Source organism: Sturnira hondurensis, unplaced genomic scaffold (genome assembly GCF_014824575.4).
Source record: "Sturnira hondurensis isolate 20B ecotype Veracruz unplaced genomic scaffold, ASM1482457v3 Scaffold0006566, whole genome shotgun sequence".
NCBI classification, from domain to species: domain Eukaryota; kingdom Metazoa; phylum Chordata; class Mammalia; order Chiroptera; family Phyllostomidae; genus Sturnira; species Sturnira hondurensis.
This window is the reverse complement of record NW_028079197.1, coordinates 1,360,614-1,380,781: the sequence shown is the minus strand read 5'-3', so window position 1 is coordinate 1,380,781 and position 20,168 is coordinate 1,360,614.

Below are 20,168 nucleotides of genomic sequence, written 5' to 3'. Positions count from 1 at the left end.
AAGCACATGAAAAAAGTATTTTAAAGGTAAGGGAGTGGCCAACTATGACAACTGACAAATCAACTGTTACTGAGAAATCAAGTAACATAAGACCAAAAGCAACAACTATCGAATGTCACTACATGAATGTCATTGATGCCTTTGACCATAGAAGTTTCAGTGGTGTAGTGTGGACAGAGCCTGACTGGAGTGGGAAGAAGAATGGGATGTGATGGAGCAGAGATGGAGAGATACACCACTCTGAAGAAATGGTTTTGGGAAAGGGATCAGGGCAATTGATTGTATATAGAAGGAGATGGAAGGTCAAGGCATTTTTTTTTTTGGTAAGGACAGGAGATACTATGTCATGTTTGTATGCATATAAGAATAATCCACTAGAGAGGGAGAATCTGAAGTTACAGGAGAGGGGACATAGTTACAGGATTAGGATTCTAGGCAAAATGGAATGGGATCCAGCATACAAGTAGATGGGTGTGTTTATAGCAAGTTTGAAGATGCACTCAAGGCAAAATAAAAGGTGATCTCTTATCTCAAGTGAATATTTTTCCATTCATTTCTTAGCCCCTACAGGCCATGTACCCCTTAACAATGATCACTTTCTGGTTTTTTGCTTACAATCCCTCCTTCCAACATCTCTTACTGACACTTTCACAGATAATGTACATTATGTTGGTCTGGCTGTCTATGCTCTAGGTCATAGGCTGTTCTGCAACCAGTTAAGCCCTGGCTCTCTAGGCCTTGAGCACAGAAATCCTAGAGTTTAGAAAAGATCATGCAGGGCCTCAATGTCATGGTAAATAGTTTGGCACTTTGGTTTTCATGTATTTGTTTATTTCAGCTTTATTATGAGATAATTAACATATAGTATTATGTAAGTTTAAGATATACAATGTGATGACTTGATATGTGTATAAAATTATTGCAATATTAGGGTAAGTTTACACTTTCATCACTTGACATAATTACCTTTTTTTTGTTGTGTGTGGTGACAATATAACTTAGGTCAAGATTTTTTCTTTAGCATGGCACAGGTCCAAGCCATGTGAGCATTAGTCAGGTCCTGGATATATATTGTCTTCCGTCTTCTGCTGCCTTGAGGGCTGCTGATTATCTTGGGGAAAACCTAAGTCAATGAGAGATGAATATATATATATATATATATTCATCTATCTCTCTCTTTCTCAATATATACATGTGAGGGGGATATATATATATATATATATATATATATATATATATATATACATACATACAGATGCTTATATATATATATATATATATATCCCCCTCATATGTATATATTGAGAAAGAGAGAGACAGGTAGAGATAGAGATGACTTTTGGAGCTGGGATTTAAAACTAAATTTAATCAGCCATATGGACCTTCAGTTTCAGATGTTCAATTAAAAAGTATTATAGCTATCTTAAAATTTAACTTAGAATGTGATGAGTTGACTTGTTATTATGGAGCACTTTGAAAGACCATAAATATAACCTAAAGTCATTACTTGATATACTACAAATGAATGAATACATTTCAAATCATTAAATAACTTCAAATTCATTCCATCTCAGGCATCTTTCTGCATGGCTATCTTCCAAAGGATAAGCATACATACAGAATCATTAAAATTGATCATAATCATGTATGCATGCTGTAGGAGGTGTACCAAGGGCTCTACCTGTTTGTAATTTCATCCTTAGGAAATTAAAGAATAATGCAAGCTTTGCCTTTAGCATTGAGACATTACCCATTCATTAGAACTGAGAAAGCCAAATTGTTGACATAAGAATGAGTCCAAGTGTTGGCTTAATTCTGAGGTCTAAACACTACCACATTAGACATTGTGATTCTCATTTTTCATTTTCAAAGATCACTGTAATAATTGGTTATCATAGAGACCACACAGCATTCCTGAGAGAAAATCAAAACTATCTAGACTACAGAGCCTGTCTATGGTTAGACAAGCATTGGCATTTCTTTAGTATGAATTTGGGAGCCATCTAGTTATAGTACAGGTTTTGTGTTAAGGAATATTAAGACAGCAGGCACAGAATGTAGGGTGGGGACAAAATCATGGAAAGCTTTTAGCCCTAACTAATGAGGTTGGGCTTAATCCTGATTGCAGCAGGGAGCCCACTTAAGAATTTTAGGCAGGGGATTTTGAACATGATTTTCTTTCAGTTTCTGAGTATAAGATTTCACTTTATTATAAGCACCAGGGATATAAAATTCCTCAGTGGGCCTTTTATAGCTCTGCCCTGGGTCTTCTTAATATATCTTATCAAGCCTCATCTCTCATTGTATTTAATTTATTGGTCACTTACTGAATGCCTGTCATGTGAAAGGCACTGTGCTAGGAACTTGTTTATTGTTTCTTTGCTAGAGATCACATGTCTAAATCCTTTAGGCAGTAGAAGTTCAAAAAAGTTATCTTAAAAAGGGAATTTTACCTTTAAATGCTCAGATTTACTTACTCTCTGTAGATTCTGTGGCTCAAACAATTAACTCAGGGCTGCTAGATCCTTCCCATGACTCTTCAGTCACCCCTGCCATTATGCAATGCCATTTCCTTTCTCAGTTCACTATTGCCTCTAGGATCAAGTCCAAATGTCTTGGATGGGCTTACTAGGCTTTTCAAAAATCTGGCCTCAACCAGCCTTTCCATCTTGCCTTTTCCATACCCCCCTATGCATTCTATGTTCAACATTCGACTTCCCCTAAGTACACTATCCAGATTACAGAGAAAGCTTAACCTTTTGCTCTTAACTTTCCCTTAGTATGTCATGATATTTCATGTCTCTATGTTTTTTTCTGAATGCAACTGCAATTTATGAGGATGTGTTGCATTCCTTGCTGTGTTGGGGCTAAAAAAATTCAGTGCTGAACTAGATTGCAAACTTCTTTTATTTAAAAATTATTAATAATTTCCAGGCAAGGACTATGTATAGTCTATCTATCTATCTATCTATCTATCTATCTATCTATCTATCTATCATCTATCTCCCTTCCTCCTGCCCTATCTCTGTCTTCTTTCATCCAGGGCCTTGCTGAGTGGCTGGGTGATAGGAGGCAGCCAGTACAAGTCAAGTAAATAAATGTGTGTGCAGAGAATTCAAACTCATTTTTGTATAGCTCAAGCCAAGCAGAATCAGGATAATAAATCTGCTTAGAGGCCAAGGGGGTGTAGTGCAGTGGACAAAGAAAGGAGGAGTGTGTGCGTATGTAGCGGAGAGACTGTAAGCCAACGGGCAGAGTTTTTGGTTATCTACTGTGTTAGATCATCTGCCTCACTGCTTCCCTCCATTGGTGTGTGTAATTGAGAGCAAGGAATAGATCTTCTGGTTAATTGGCTTTTCTGGTTAACCAGTTGTTGACTGAAAAGGTTCTTGCTTTTGGAAAAAATCCTCCTAACATATGTTTAATACTATTTTCTATCAGTGAAATATAAGGCCAAAATATAAACCTTTTTATGATTCAGAAACCATTAACAATGCAAGTACTACTCTATTATTAAATCAGCAATTATTTAGTAAATGTAGATTAGTCTGTACTTAGTACGAAGTCCTGTGGAGAATACAAAAGGAGTAAGGCCTGCATAATGGACAGGAGTGTGCAGAGTGCTTTGGGAGGAATTCACAGAGAAAATAGTTCAAATGCTAGAACCTCTAGAATTTAAGGCTTATGCCATGGAGATTGGGAGGGACAGACATGCATTCGAAGTTGTGAAAAACATAAGCATGAAGTGCCAGGGTGTAAAGAACGGGTTGCAATCAGAGATTCAAGAGCATGAGCTGTCACTACAGAATGACAATGGAGAATATTAGAGTAGAGCTAGTGCAGTAGGAGACAAAGCTGGAAAGTTTGTTAGGAGGTTAATTTTGAATGGTTTAATTTTAAAATGTCAAGCTAAGAAATGTGGACTTTATTTTGTAGGCAACCAAAGCTGGAAAATGACTCAGTTTGAATCTTGGTTTAAAGAGGATCTGATGGACAGAAGTAAGAAGGATGTGTTTGAAGGGAGAGAAATTGGAGACAGGAGCCAGATATTAGGCTATTTAGATAGTCCATTCATTCATCCATTCACTCAAACATTCATTAATTCATTCAACAAGTATTAAATGAGCATCTGTTTGGGCAAGGCAGTGTTCTGGCCTGGAAGAGAAATGGCAAGTTGAAAGATGGCTAAGCAGCCCTGGCTGGTGTAGCTCAGTGGATTTAACGTGGGCCTGCGAACCAGACGGTCGCGGTTCGATTCCCAGTCAGGGCACATACCTGGGTTGCAGGCCCGTTCCCAGCAGGGGACACACCAGAAGCAACCATACATTGATATTTCTCTCCCTCTCTCCTTCCCTTCCCCTCTAAAGATAAATAAATAAAAATAAAAATCTTTTTAAAAGATGGCTAAGCAAAAAAGAGTGAGTGAGAGAGCTGAAGCGAAAAATCAAAGATAAGGATAAAATTTCAATGTTATAAAAGTAGAAATTGGACCAATTCTACATTGGAATCATTATTTAAATTTGATTGGGATGAAGAGATAGGAGTGGGGTTCTCTCTGTGGGATAATGACAGCATCTGCCAGAGAAAAGCATGGGGTATAGTCCAGGCAATGCTTTAGGAATAATGGGAAGAACTTCCTTTGAGACTTCATAACCTCAGAAAGCATAGGAATCCTCTAATATGCATAGTTAATCACAGGACAAAGAGGATTGATTTCAAGTCCACTGGGACTTTGGAAGTGGCATGACCTAATTAGCTATTCTAGTTACCTTTAATTGGCTGTTAGAAAGTGCAAATAACTTGAACATATGAGTGTATTCATGAAACATCAGGTGGAAGTAAAGAGGAAGTTTGGCAAAGTGGGCCTGAATTAAGGAGAGGACTGACTTAATTGGTATAGAGTTATACGTACTAACTTCACAGAATTTGGTTATTAGATTTCAGGAATGACATGAACAAAAGGGTGACTTTGAGAACCTTAATACCACTAACTGGCTAGTCCTTTTAGTTATTTGTGTCTCTTTTGCCTCAACTTCCAGATGAAGTGATTAAAATAAATTAACTCTGTGGTAAGGAGAATAATGGTCACCCAAAGTTGTCCATGTTCTAATATTCAGAATTTGTAAATGTACTGTTATATGGCAAGGTGAGATTAAGCTTGCAGATGGAAATAAGGTTGCTAATCAGATGACCTTAAAGTGATTATCTTGGATTATATGAGTGGGCACAATGTAATCACAAGGATCCTTAAATGGTGAAGAGGGAAGCAGAAGAGGTAGAATCAGAAAGGCACCATCATGTGAAAGACTTGACAAACCATTGCTCGCTTCAAAGATGGAAGGTGGGCACAACCAAAGCAAACAAATGCAGTTAGTCTTTAAAAGCTGGAAAAGACAAGGTAAAGGATTCTCTTCTAGAACCTCTAGAAAGGAATACAGCCCTATGTACACTTTGATTTCAGCTTCCTGAGAGCCATTTTGGACTTCCAACCAGTAGAACTATATAATACAGTAATCTGTGCTGTCTCAGGTCACTAAGTTTGTGGTAATTTGTTAGAGTAGCAATAATAAACTCCTACAAACTCAATTATCTAATTTTCAGATATCTCTTAACCTTAAAGTTCTTAATAGGATACATATATTAATCATGTGTTGCTATAAAGTGAGCCCTATTCCCAGAAATTTGGATGCTGCAGAGCTGAGGTAGGACTCTGCTATTTTATGTCTTACAGTTTTCACAGATAATTCTAATATATTACTCCTTTTGAAAATCACTGTAATCTCCCCTTGAATGTCTGTCCAAATGAAAAAATAACCAAATAGATTCATAACATTATAGCTGTAGAAATCAAGGTGAAGAAGGGGAGTGATAACTAGTTTGTGAAGCCTTGAAGTTGTAAACTAGTTTTTAGTGTTAAGTTTTTATAAATCTACAAGAGAATCCCTTGAGTAGAGGCTGCCTCCCTGCTGTGTTTATTGAACAACAAACTAACTGCTTCAGAAACTTTTTGGTAGTATATATTTACTTAAAAATTCATTTTTATCTTTGCATAAATAAAATTGTCTTGCTTTACAGTATTTTAAGATAAGGGCGTATTTTAAAAAACCAAGGCTATGAGTGAATCATATATATATATATATATGAGAATATAGATATATTCTCACACTTGGCAGCCCATTGAAATCATTCAGAGATCATTCTTCAAATCACCATTAACCAGCATAGAATCCTATGAAGTCCCTTTCTCAAACACGCAGTAACCTTGGTGGTTATTAACATTAAATTCTTCTTAGGACAATTCCCAGTGTGTTTTTCTTTGCTATTTTCTGTTTTAGAATCTGCTTCCATCAATTTCCTACTGTCTCTAAAGAAATTTTTTCACATTTAGATTTCTTTGGCAGCTGGACATTTTCAGTATACCAGAAAGATATTTAGACATTTTATTGCATTATCTTTCTTTTAAGTTAAAGAAATAGAGAAGCGTGGCATGAAGGATGAAAAAATAGGGCAAGAAGAGGTTTTTAGGTAATCCTGTCAGATTTCCTATTGGTTCAGGTCAGGGAGCATGTGACCTTGGTTAGCCAGGTAAGAGCAGTTATCCATCAATAGAGAACTAACTCAGCCAGCCCTATGGCCATGTCCAGATCCTTGATGTGACAGCTGGCAGAGCCTTAGGGTCAGGGCAATGAAGAACAGAACCTTTGGGTTCAAGGAGTTAAATAGGATTCCTTTTGAAGACAGAAAACAAGGCTGAGTACACAAGGGCTTTGCCAAAAATGAGGTACAACTGCAATGATTAAACACTCATTTTAGCTCATTACCACACTGTAGTGACAGTCCCAGTGGCAGCTATATAAAGCAGGGAAAGTAGACCAAGTTAGAGCAGCAGGAAAGAGGGCCATCTGTATGCCAGTACAAAAGGAGCTTCTGTCATCACAATGTGCCTATGACACGTAAGTGAGGTCACTTTACATGAATAATGCATGATAGCTAGGAGGGAGGAAAACAAGCTTTCACATCCAGCTGGGGCCTGAAATTTTGCATTTTATCAAAATATGTTATGAGAAGATGGCTCCCCTGTACCTCTGTGGGATTGCTTCTGCAGTGGCTCTTCTCATCTCTGCTTTGTTCATCTTTCTGTTTAATAGGCAGAGCCCTCCCTTATATAGTCCAGATATACCAACCCTATCTTTATAGGCTATTTAGTAAGCCATGGGATATGGGGACACAATCCCAGACAGGGAGTTGAGAAGCTTGAGGGCCAGCTATTGTTCTGACATTAGGTAATGATGTGATCAGGCAGATCATTTAACTTCTGTGAATGGAGATGAAAATACCTAATCTTCTAGTGCCTTATGAACATCAAGGATCAGATAAGAGGTAAACAATGGGGGTAGCTGAAGTGGGGAGAGTGGAGGGGGAATGGAGACAACTGTACTTGAATGACAATAAAAAAGAAGAAAAAGATGTTAATGACTATGAATGCTCTTTTAAAATATATAAACTGACATATAAAATACGTATAAACCTACTCAAAGGAAGGGTGTGCTGGTTATCATGATAAGGTCTCTATATCTAGACTCTACCTGTTTCATACCCAGAACAAAAAGGATCTTCCAAATAAGTGAGTGATATGGGCAAATTACCTACATGTAGAAGTACAGAAACAGGGCAATGTTGTCAGCACCTATAAATTATAACCATTCAAGCAACAAAGGCTGCCTCCTTTTGTTTTCACAGGCTTGTTCTGGTGCCTTGTGTGGGTAGGATCAGAATCTTGCTTTTGTTTTTAATCCTCACCCATTGATGTGTGTGTGTGTGTGTGTGTGTGTGTGTGTGTGTCTGTGAGAGAGAGAGAGAGAGAGAGAGAGAGAGAGAAGCTTCAATGGGAGAAACATTGATTGGTTGCCTCTTGTATACACCCCCATGGGGAATCAAACCCACAGCCTAGGTATGTGCCTTGACTGGGGATGAAACCCACAAACTTTTAGTGCAGAGAACCATACTCCAACCAAATGAGCCACCTGGCCTGGGCCAGAGTCTTAGTTTTTAGTAATTATAGCTCTTCTCAGCGAGTACCATTTCTCCAGAAATAGTATATACTTAAAATTTAAAATAGGAGCAAACACTTCTGTTTCTGGCCAAGATGGAGAAACAGGGACCAGATTGACCCTGCCGCATAAAACAAATAATACCTAACATTAATGAAATAATAGTTTGCAAGACACTGGACATCAGAAAATGAAGACAGTGATCCTCAAGACAGTGGAATCAACCCTATGATTGTCCTAGATTATTTTAAGTGTATTTTATTGATTATGGTATTACAGTTGTCCTATTCTTCCCCTTTGCTCCCTTCTACCCAGTACCCCTTCCCTCCAGCAATCACCCCTTACTTTGTATCCATGGGTTGTACATATGAGTTCTTTGGCTTCTCCATTTCCTATACTATGCTTAACCTCTCCCTGTCTATTTTGTACCTATCAATTATGCTTCTTAATACCTGCATGTTTCCCACAATTCTCCTCCCTGCCCCTCCCCACTGATAACCCTTCATGTGATCTCCATTTCTGTGATTATATCCTTATTGTAGTTGTTTGCTTAGTTTGTTTTGGGGTTTTTTTAGACTCCATTATTAATAGTTGTGAGTTTGTTGTCATTTTACTGTCCATAGTTTTGATCTTCTTTTTCTTAGATAAATCCCTTAACATTTCATATGATAAGGGCTTGGTGATGATGACCTCCTTTAGATTTACCTTGTCTGGGAAGCACTGTATCTGCTCTCCCATCTTAAATGATAGCTTTGCTGGATAGAGTAATCTTGGATGTAGGTCCTCGCTTTTTATGACTTTAAATACTTCTTTCTAGCCCCTTCTTTCCTGCAAGGTTTCTTTTCACAAATCAGCTGATAGTCTCATGAGAACTCTTTGTAGAAAATTTTCTTCTTTTCTCTTGCTGCTTTTAAGATTCTCTCTTTATCTTTAACCTTTGGCATTTTAATTATGATGTGTGTTGATGTGGCTCTCTTTGGGTCCAAGTTGTTTGGAACTCTGAGCTTCTTGGACTTGTATGTTTATTTCCTTTGCCAAACTGGGGGTTTTTGTTCATTATTTTTTGAAGTAAGTTTTCAATTTCTTGCTCTTCTTTTTCTCCTTCTGGCACCCCTATGATTAGATGTTGGTATGTTTACTTTTTTTCCAGAGGAACCTAAGCTTCTTCTCATTTTTTAAAATTCTTGTTTCTTCTTTCTGTTCCAGTTGAATATTTATTTCTTCCTTTTGTTCCAAATTGTTGATTTGAGTCCCAGTGTCCTTCCCTTCACTTTTAGTTTCTTGTATATTTGCTTCATTTCATTTTGTATAGCCTTCACTTTTTTCTTTATTTTGTGGCAATATTCAGTCATTTCTCTGAGCATCCTGATCACCAGTATTTTGAACTCTCCATCTGATAGTTTAGCTATCTTCATGTCCGTTCTTTTTCTGGAGTTTTGGTCTGTTCTTTCATATGGGCCATATTTATTTGGCTTCTCAATTTGGCAGCCTCTCTGTGCTTCTGTGTATTAAGTAGAGCTGCTTTGACTCCTTGTGTTGGCATGTCTATTGTGTTGTGTATGGCAGAGCCTTAGGTATTCACCAGGGTGGTGCAAACTGCTTCATTGCTTTGTGGTGGTGTATGTGGGTGAGGGAACAATGCTACCTGCTTGGCTCTTGCCCCATTCCCAGTCACTTCTCCCCTCTACATAAGTGACTGGCATCCTTCAATCTGCTGCCCTGGTGCTGATTCCCAGAATGGATGGATTTGTTTATGTTCAGGACTCTGTGGGCCCTTTAAACTGCCTCTCCTGAGAGACAAGCACTTTCTTCCACTGCTCCAACCCCCACTGGTTTTATAGTCAGAGGTTATGGATTGCTTGCTCTCCAGTTGTCTCTCCTGGTTTTTATCTGCTGCACATGAATATGGGACTGCCTGTTCTGCCTGCTGCTGCTGCTGCCACCTTGCTGCCATTGTCCTACCACACCACACCATGTCCTCTCCACTCTGGCTCCCCATCTCTACCTTCCCTAGCTGTCTGGATGAAAGTTTCTTCTTTAAATCCTTGGTTGTAGGACTTCCATACAGCTTAATTTTCTGGCAGTTCTGGTTATTTTTGTTTTTAGATTGGTTGTTATCCTTCTCATGGTTATACAAGGAGGCATGAATCTATCTAAATCTCTATCTTGGCTGGATGTCTGTCCTAGATTATTTCTTGGAGAAAACTTTCAGGTAATGTTGCAGAAAGGAGCAACCAAGGAAGAGCTTAGTGTACACTCTGTGTTGAGGCAATGGAATTGAGAATCTAAGGAGACAAAGATAGCTACAATTTATAGGACAAAGCAATGGACAGGAAAGAGGTATATGTAGAGAGAACTCCAGAGATTTTGGAAAGGCTTTCTTTCAGTATTCAGATAAATTCAAATTAGGATTTATATACAAAGAAATTACTCAAGGCTGAGGAAATTAAACATTTGAAGGAATTAAAGTTAACAGTGCTTCACCCTCACATAGGGCTAGGAATAGTGCCTGTTCCTATTGGCTAGGCTGGAAAACCTCATGATTTATAAGATATTGGGTGGAGTACACATAAGGACTTCAATTGAGCAGTAGAAATAATAATCCCTAGACTGAACACTGGTCACTCTGATCCTACCTAACAAATCTTAACAGCAAGATCCAAAAATATCAAACTCTTTTCAAGTAACCTAACTGCATCTCAGAACAAAGCATAAAGAGATTTATGGAAACACAAAATTATCAAGCACCAAACCAGGGGAAATATCACAATTCCTGGCATCTAATTAAAAATTATCAATCAAACAAAGAAATAGGAAAATTTAATTCAAAATGATAAAATAAATTAATCAAAACTGAAAATTTGACACAGATATTAGAATTACCACACAATGAATTAAATTCGTTATTATAACTATATTACTTATGTTAAAAAACTTAGATACTTGGCAGATGCAATTGTGTACACAAATTGAACTGCTAGAGGTAAAAATTACCATGTCTGTGATTAAAAACATACTGGATGGGATTAATGGGAGATTAGAAATTGTAGAAAAAGTATTGAAGACACAGCAATACCAAGTACGCAAAAGAAAGAGCAAGAAAAAAGAGAATAAAATAAAGAATTAATGAGCCATAAGACCATATCAGGCAGTCCAATATACACGTAATTTGAATCTCTAAGTGATCAAAGAAGGGGACACTGAAAACATATTTGAAAAAATAATAGTCAAAATGTTCCAAGTTTGATAAAAACTGTAAGCCCTCAGATCCAAAAAGCTCAATGAACCTCAAGCATAAGAGACATGAAGAAAACTACACCAACACATGTCATAACCAAATTACTTAAATCAGAGATAAAAAGAGAATCAGACAAAACAGAGTGAAAAATTGTCACATATGGACAGTGGAACGAAGGTAAGGATGGCAGCAGATTTTGCATTGGAAACTCTGAAAGCAATAAGATAACAGAATGACATTTTTAAAGTACCAAAAGAAAAAAGAACAAAACCTATTTTTCCATGCCTAATGAAAATACTTTTCAAAAGTAAAGATGAAAACTTTTTCAGATATACAAAAGCTTAAACAATTCATCCCTGGAAGACTCTTACTATAAGAAATGTTACACAAATGGTGTGACTCAGTGGATTGAGCACCTACCTGCAAACCAAAAGATCACCAGTTCAATTCCCAGTCAGGGAACGTGCCTGAGTTGTGAGCCAGGTCCCCAGTGGGGTCCACATGAGAGTCAACCACACATTTATGTTTCTCTCCCTCTCTTTCTCCTCCCCTTACTCTCTCTCTAAAAGTAAATAAATAAAATCTTTTTAAAAAGAAAAGAAAAGAAAAGAGCCCTGGCTGGTGTAGCTCAGTGGATTGAGTGGGGGCCTGTGAAGCAAAGGGTCGCCGGTTCGATTCCCAGTCAGGGCACATGCCTGGGTTGCAGGCCAGGTCCCCAGTGGGGACACATGAGAGGCAACCACACATTGATGTTTCTCTCCCTCTCTTCTTCCCATCCCCTCTCTCTAAAAATAAATAAATAAATATATGTTTTAAAAAAGAAAAGAAACATTAAGGTAACAATACTATATATTATAGTCAACCTTAACCATGGAATATATTCTGAGAAATGTATCAGTAGGCAATTTTATCATTGTATGAACAATGTACAGTGCCCTTATACTGTAGATGGTATAGCCTATTACACACCTAGACTATGTGGTGTAGCCTATTACTCCTAGGTTACAAACAGCATGTACAACATGTTACTGTACTAGATAGCATTGGCAATTATAACAATGGTATTTGTGTATCTAAACATATTTAAACCTAGAAAAAACAGTAATAATACTGCATAAAAGATAAAAATGGTATACTCTATGGGGTGCAATACTTATAATGAATGGAGCTTGCAGGACTGGAAGTTGCTCTGGGTGAGTCAGTGAGTGAATGTGAAGGGCTAGGGCACTACTGTAGACTCTATAAACACTGTCCCACAAGCCCTGCCCCTGCTTCCTTCCAAAAGGGACAGAAACAGAGCATCAAAACTCTCAATGCTGCTCCATGAACTCTGTAGGCTGGATGAACATGAACATGAGGCTCCATGTGGAATGAATTAATTGGAAATATCAAGGAGAAACTGGCTGGGTAAGGCATAAATCATCACAATAGTGTCTGTCAGGAAGGAGTGAAAGGTAGCCTGAGGATCGGCAGGAAGAAGAAACAAGATGGAGAGAAAAAGGAACACAGGGATTGTCATGGCAATATGGTTAGGGCTATTGTATGTTGGACCAGTGGTCATGTTAAGGAACTTTGTGCTATTCATATAAATGAGGATATTTAACATGAAGAGGGTGTTGACCTGGAACTCAGTAGCTTGACTTTGGATTTGTTTGAATTTGTTTTTGGTCCCATTGACACAACCTGGCACAAAGGGCTCTGTGTGGCACTGAATGGATAAAAGAAAGGAAACTCATTTATGCTTTACAGCATTACAATCTGAACATATTTTCAAAGTACAGGGGTAGGCTGGCTCCACACTAACACAGATAGCTTTTACTAAAGTGTCAGTAGCACTTAACACTTGTGAAGGTAGCTCCTGTGGACTTGCGTCCTTCTCCAGAATCTTAGGTCCTCAGCAAACAACATATAACAATGTACACTGAAGACCATCAGGCTAGATCCAGGAGGGTTGTAGAGACCTGTCATTATGTACTGATGGGGGGATGGGCTCCTCTGTGCTGAAACAGGTCAACAGCTGACTGATGGGGATGTAATCTATGCACTCACAACTGAGGTGCTGCGTGTGAAAGGGAATTTATTGCTACTCCTTGCAGATATTGCTCCCACAAAGAAAAGAAAATGACTCCAAAACTGCATATTCTTCCAATTTTACAGGAAATTCAGCTCCATTATAATCTTATGGGACTACTATTTTATGTGTTCAATTATTGACTAAAATGTTGTGCAACACATGGCTGTACTTTATGTTGTACAAGATTTACTCAGGAGTATAGACAACCAAGCTCCTGTGTCCAGCTGGTGGAGTAACCAATGACATTTGTCCAATTTGGAAGGTCAATTCTTTTTTTTTTTTTAAGATTTATTTATCCTTAGAGGGGAAGGCAAGGAGAGAAGGAGAGAAATATCAATGCATGGCTGCCTCTCATGAGTCCCCCGCCGGGAACTGACCTGCAACCCAGGCATGTGCCCTGACTGGGAATCAAACTGCGATCGTGTGGTTCGCAGGCCAGCGCTCAGTCCACTGAACTACACCAACCACGGCTCAATTCTTTCATTTTTCAAACAACTTTGTTATTTACACAGGTTGCTCTGATTTTTCAGAATATAATGGCCAAGGAGTTGATTACCTCCATTTGAGTTTTTAAAATGCTAATGTAAGTCTCTTCAAAGCAGCATAAGGTGTGAAAAACTTCCCAAGTGCTAGCAGTGTAAAACCGTAGAGTGGCATCCACATTCATTCATAATGTCCCTAAATACTCCTGTTTCAGTTAAGGAAAATGGGAGAGTCCTGAAAGGTGTTGCCTCTCAAATTACAAATGGAAAATCTGGGTCTAGTGAATTTTCACTCATAGTTAAACAAGAGGGGGAAAATCTTATGTAAGAGGATTTTATCATAAATAAAATGAATCACGGACAAAGTTTTTAAAAGTAAGCATAACAAAAAGAATTTATTATAAGAAAGCACCAAAAATAGCTGTAAATATGATCTAGTTTTATTTTAAAGTGTTTATAGCAAAGTTATTGAACATATGTACTATTCTCAATGTAGACATAAAGAGTAAGAACTATTCGTTTTCCGTTAATGTGGTGGCTTTTAGGTGTGTAATTAATGATTTGTTGAAATCTGTATCTCCATATATTTCAAAAATTGAGAAAATGTCTAGGTTACTCAGGCCTTAAAGCAGTTTATATGAACAATACAAAAATTAAGGGGAACAGCCCTAGCTGGTGTAGCTCAGTGGATTGAGCGCGGGCCTGCGAACCAGACAATCACGGTTCGATTTCCAGTCAGGGCCCATGCCTGGGTTGCGGGCCAATTGCCAGCTGGGGACGCATGAGAGGCAACCATACAGTGATGTTTCTCTTCCTCTCTCCTTCCCTTCCCCTCTAAACATTAGTAAATAAAATCTTTAAGAAATTAAGGGGAACGTGGTTTTGATTATAATGATATTTTTTTTTAAATTTATCCATTGATTTTAAATAGTGGAAAGGGGGAGTAAGAGAGAGATCAATTTGTTGTTCTACTTATTTCTGCATCTATTGGTTGTTTTGTATGTGCCTTGACCAGTAATCAAACCCACAACCTCAGCATGCTGGGAGGATGCTCCAACTGAGTTACCTGGTCAGGGCTAGAGTGATATTAATAATTGTTTCAGTTCTCCATTTCACTTTGTATGTATACAGCCTAAGAGAGCTGTAAAAATGTGTTTCTGTAATGATTAGTAGATTCAAAATATGCGTGTGTATACTTTACATTAAAATATAATCTTATTTTACATTAAAGTATTATTAAAATTACAACTCTGATGAAGAAAATACATATAATTTCTTCTCATTTTATTTATAATGAGTAATTAAGGCGATTGAGAGATCTATGCTAAGTTGGAGACACTCTCTAGGCTGCTTCATAATACCAGAAATTGTTTTGGAAAGAGAGTAAAACTGGACATCAAATAGGTTCTGTCCTTAGAAAATAGTAAAATCTTCCAGTTTTAACTTATGCAACAAGAAATCATAACCTCTCTAAATTTAATGTTCTTAGTTTATATACATAAGGATGAAGCTATGGGAAATGTAGAAGATTAAATGAGGTAATATGTGAAAACCCCTGGCATATATTAGTGTTCGGTAAATAATACTGCTTTTACCTATCATTAGTGTAGGGAGGAAGAAAGAATATCTGGGCCATCAAGGAACATGTATAAAGGACACATGGACAAAGCCAAAGAGGGTAGGTTTGAGGGTGGGAAGTGGGGATGGGTGGGGTGGTGGGGTATGGTGGGGTAAAAATGAAGACAACTATACTGGGACAATAAAAAAGAACATAGTAAGCTTTAGAAATATGTTTGTATTTTGTCCTAAAGACTTTTATTCCTCTGTGTGTTGAAATGGTGAATGGTGATTAGATCATAGTTGTCCAACCATGAAGATTTTTCCTAGAAACTGTCACTTACCCTCTGCTCTGGAGCAGAGCACACAGCTTAACAGATCGTTGGTTTTCTGTGTAAAAATGCAGATGCATTTCCTGCTCTATCCAGCCCTTGTTAATCCTTCTACACTGGCATATATAATTTGGTAGTTTCTTGGCTTGCTTCCAAAATCTGTGTACTTTTCAGTTCTCTCCTATTTACACATCTGGCTTCTTCTGTATATGGAATCTCAGGTCATGGAAAATGGAAATACCTTTGTATGCTTAAGTGGGTTCAGGAAAACCACTTATTCATGGCAGCTCTCCTGTTACTTTTACTTCTGTTATAGCTTTCATGATGGCATGTTTCATGCCTATCACTTGTGTACATGTTTGAATTCTCCACTACAGTTTAAATTCTTTGAAGCCAATGTTGGTGTCCTCTTTGCTTATGTGAATTTCAGAGCTTAGTACAGTATCTGACACATTAGATACTCAACAAATGTTTGTCGATTCACTAATTTACAAAGACTCTTCTATTTAAAAGATACTATTATATGTTTTAATCTGTCAAATTAATGGACCTTAAGAACAATGATAATACTGATTATTGGTGAGACACCAGAGAAACTGTGTGGCTGTAATATTATTGTCACAGTCATTATTTTTTAATGGCAGCTGAGTGTAAATCAAGCAATGTTCCTGTAATGCATTTTGACAATATTTAAAAGATTTAAATATTTTCTTTTTTAATAATTTTTTTATTTAATTCTTGTTCAAATACAGCTTTCTGTCCCATATTCCCAACCGTGCCTGCCCCCTGCCCCATGCCCCCACCTCCCTCCCATTTCCGCCCCCCACCCTTATTATTGTCCATGTGTCCTTTATACTTGTTCATGTGAGTCCATCCCCTTTTCCCCTATGATTTTCTCACCTCTCCCCTCTGGACCCTGTCAGCCTGTTCTGTAATTGAGTGTCATTGGGCATATTTTGCTTGCTTGTTTGTTTTGTTTAGATCCCTGTTAACGGTGATATCATATGGTATTTGTCTTTCACCACCTGGCTTATTTCACTCAGCATAATGCTTTCCAGTTCCATCCATGATGTTGCAAAGGGTAGTAGTTCCTTCTTCCTTTCTGCAGCATAGAATTCCATTGTGTAAATGTACCATAGTTTTTTGATCCAGTCATTGACCGATGGGCATCTAGGTTACTTCCAACTCTTGGCTATTGTGAATTGTGCTGCTATGAACATTGGGGTGCATAGGTTCTTTTGGATTGGTCTTTCAGGATTCTTAGGATATACTCCTAAGAGTGGAATTGCTGGGTCAAAAGGCACGTTCATTTTTAGTTTTCTTAGAAAATTCCATACTGTTTTCCATAGTGGTTGTACCAGTCTGCAATCCCACCAACAGTGAACTAGGTCCCCTTTTCCCCACAACCTCTCCAGCACTTGTTGTTTGTTTCTTTGTTTATGATAGCCATTCTGACTGGTGTTAAGTGGTATCTCACTGTGGTTTTAATTTGCATCTCTCTGATAGCTAGTGATATCTAGCATCTTTTCATGTGTCTCTGGATCCTCTGTATGTGCTCCTTGGAGAAATGTCTGTTCAAGTCCTCTGCCCATTTTTTGATCCAGTTGCTTGTCTTCTTTGAGTGGAGTCGAGTGAGTTCTTTGTATATTTTGGAGATTAAAACTTTGTCCGAGATGTCATTGGCAAATATGTTTTCCCAAACAGTTGCTTCTCTTTGTATCTTGACACTGTTTTCCTTAGCCATGCAGAAGCTTTAAATTTTGATGAGATACCATTTGTTTATTCTTTCCTTTATATCCCTTGCTCTAGGGGACATATCAGTAAAAATCTTGCTGCGTGGAATATCTGAGATTTTCTTGCCAATGCTCTCCTCTAGGGCATTAATGGTTTCATGGCTTATATTTAAGTCTTTTATCCACCTTGAATTTATTTTGCTGTATGGTGTAAGTTGGTGCTCAAGTTTCATTTTTTTGCATGCAGCTGTCCAGTTCTCCCAACACCATTTGTTGAAAAGGCTGTCTTTACTCCATTTTATGTTATTGCCCCCTTTGTAGAACATTAATTGACTATAGAGATTTGGGTTTATTTCTGGGCTCTCTGTTCTATTCCATTGGTCTATGTGCCTGTTTTATGCCAGTACCGGGCTGTCTTGATTACAGTGGCCTTGTAATACAGTTTGGTATCAGGTATTGTGATCCCTCCTACTTTGTTCTTCTTTCTCAAAATTGCAGCTGCTATTCAAGGTCTTTTGAGGTTCCATATAAATTTTTGAAGTGTTTGTTCTATGTCTGTGAAATATGCCATTGGTACTTTAATAGGTATTGCATTGAATCTGTAAATTGCTTTGGGTAGTATGGACATTTTGATGATGTGAATTCTTCCAATCCATGAACACGGTATATGTTTCCATTTATTTGTGTCTTCCTTGATTTCTTTCTTCAGTGTTGTGTAGTTTTTGGCATACAGGTCTTGTACCTCCTTGGTTAGGTTTATTCCCAGATATTTTATTTTTGTTTTTGCTATATCGAATGGGATTTATTTCTTGATTTCTGCTTCTGCTGCTTGATTGTTGGTATACAGAAGTGCCTTTGATTTCTGGATATTGACTTTGTATCCTGCTGTTTTGCCAAATTCATTTATTAGTTCGAGCAGTTTTTTGGTAGAGGCTATAGGATTTTCCATGTACACTATCCTGTCATCTGCAAACAATGCCAGTTTTGTTTCCTCCTTTCTGATTTGGATGCCTTTTATTTCCTTTTCTTGTCTGATCGCTGTGGCTAGAACTTCTAGTACTATATTGAACAGAACTGTTGAAAGTGGACAACCTTGTCTTGTTCCTGATCTTAGTGGAAAAGCTTTTAGTTTTTTCCCATTGAGTATGATGTTGGCTGTAGGTCTTTCATATATGGCCTTTATTATGTTGAGGAATGCTCCCTCTATTCCCACTTTTCTGAGTACCTTTATCATAAATGGATGTTGAACCTTGTCAAAAGCTATTTCCGCATCTATTGATATGACCATGTGATTTTTGTCCTTGCTTTTGTTTATATGGTTCATTACATTTATTGATTTGCGTATATTGAACCATCCTTGCATCCCTGGGATGAATCCCACTTGGTCGTGTTGTATGATCTTTTTGATGTATTGTTGGATGCGATTTGCTAATATTTTATTGAGGATTTTAGCGTCTATGTTCATCAGCGATATTGGCCTGTAATTTTCTTTCTTTGTTGTGTCTCTATCTGGCTTTGGAATTAGGGTGATGCTGGCTCATAAAAAGAGTTGGGGAGTTTTACCTCTTTTTGGATTTTTTGGAACAATCTGTGAAGAACAGGGGTTAGCTCTTCCTTAAAAGCTTTGTAGAATTCTCCTGTGAAACCATCTGGTCCAGGACTTTTGTGTGATGGGAGATTTTTGATTACTGCTTCAATTTCATTTGCTGTTATTGGCCTGTTCAGGTTTTCTGCTTCTTTGTCATTGAGTTTTGGAAGATTATATTTTTCTAGAAATTTGTCCATTTCACCTAGGTTTTCAAATTTCTTGGCATACAGTCCCAAATAGTAATTTCTTACAATCCTTTCTATTTGTGCGGTATCAGTTGTAATCTCTCCTCTTTCATTTCTAATTGTGTTTATTTGGGTCCTCTCTCTTCTTTTCTTGATGGTTTATCTATTTTGTTTATCTTTTCAAAAAACCAACTCTTGGATTCATTGATCCTTAGAATTGTGCTTTTCGTCTCTATGTCATTTAATTCTGCTCTAATCTTGGTTATTTCCTTCCTTGTCATTGCTCTGGGCTGTCTTTGTTGTTGTTCCTCAAGTTCTTGCAGGCGTTGGGTTAGGTTGTTTGTTTGAAATGTTTCTATCTTCTTTAGGTAGGCCTGTATTGCTATGAACTTCCCTCTCAGGACTGCCTTCACTGTGTCCCATAGGTTTTGGGTTGTTTTGAGTTCATTTTCATTTGTTTCCAGAAGCTTTCTGATTTCTTCCCTAATTTCAATCTTGACTCATTTGTTGTTTAATAGCCTACCATTCAGTCTCCATGATTTTGGGTGTTTTGGGTTTTTTTCATTGGGGTTGGTTTCCAATTTCAGTCCCTTGTGATCAGAGAAGATGCTTGGTATGATTTCTATTTTCCTGAAGTTGTTGAGACTGGTTTTGTGTCCTATCATGTGATCTATCTTTGAAAATGTTCCATGTGCATTTGAAAAGAAAAGGTATTTAGCTTCTTTGGGATGGAGGGCTCTATATATATCAATTAGGTCCATTTCGTTTAGGGTGTCATTTAATGCTGCAGTATCCTTGTTGATATTTTGTTTGGAAGATTTGTCCATTTTAGACAGTGGGGTGTTAAAATCCCCTACTATAATTGTGTTGCTGTCAATTTCTTTCTTGAGGTCCTCCAGAATTTTCTTTATGTATTTGGGTGCTCCTA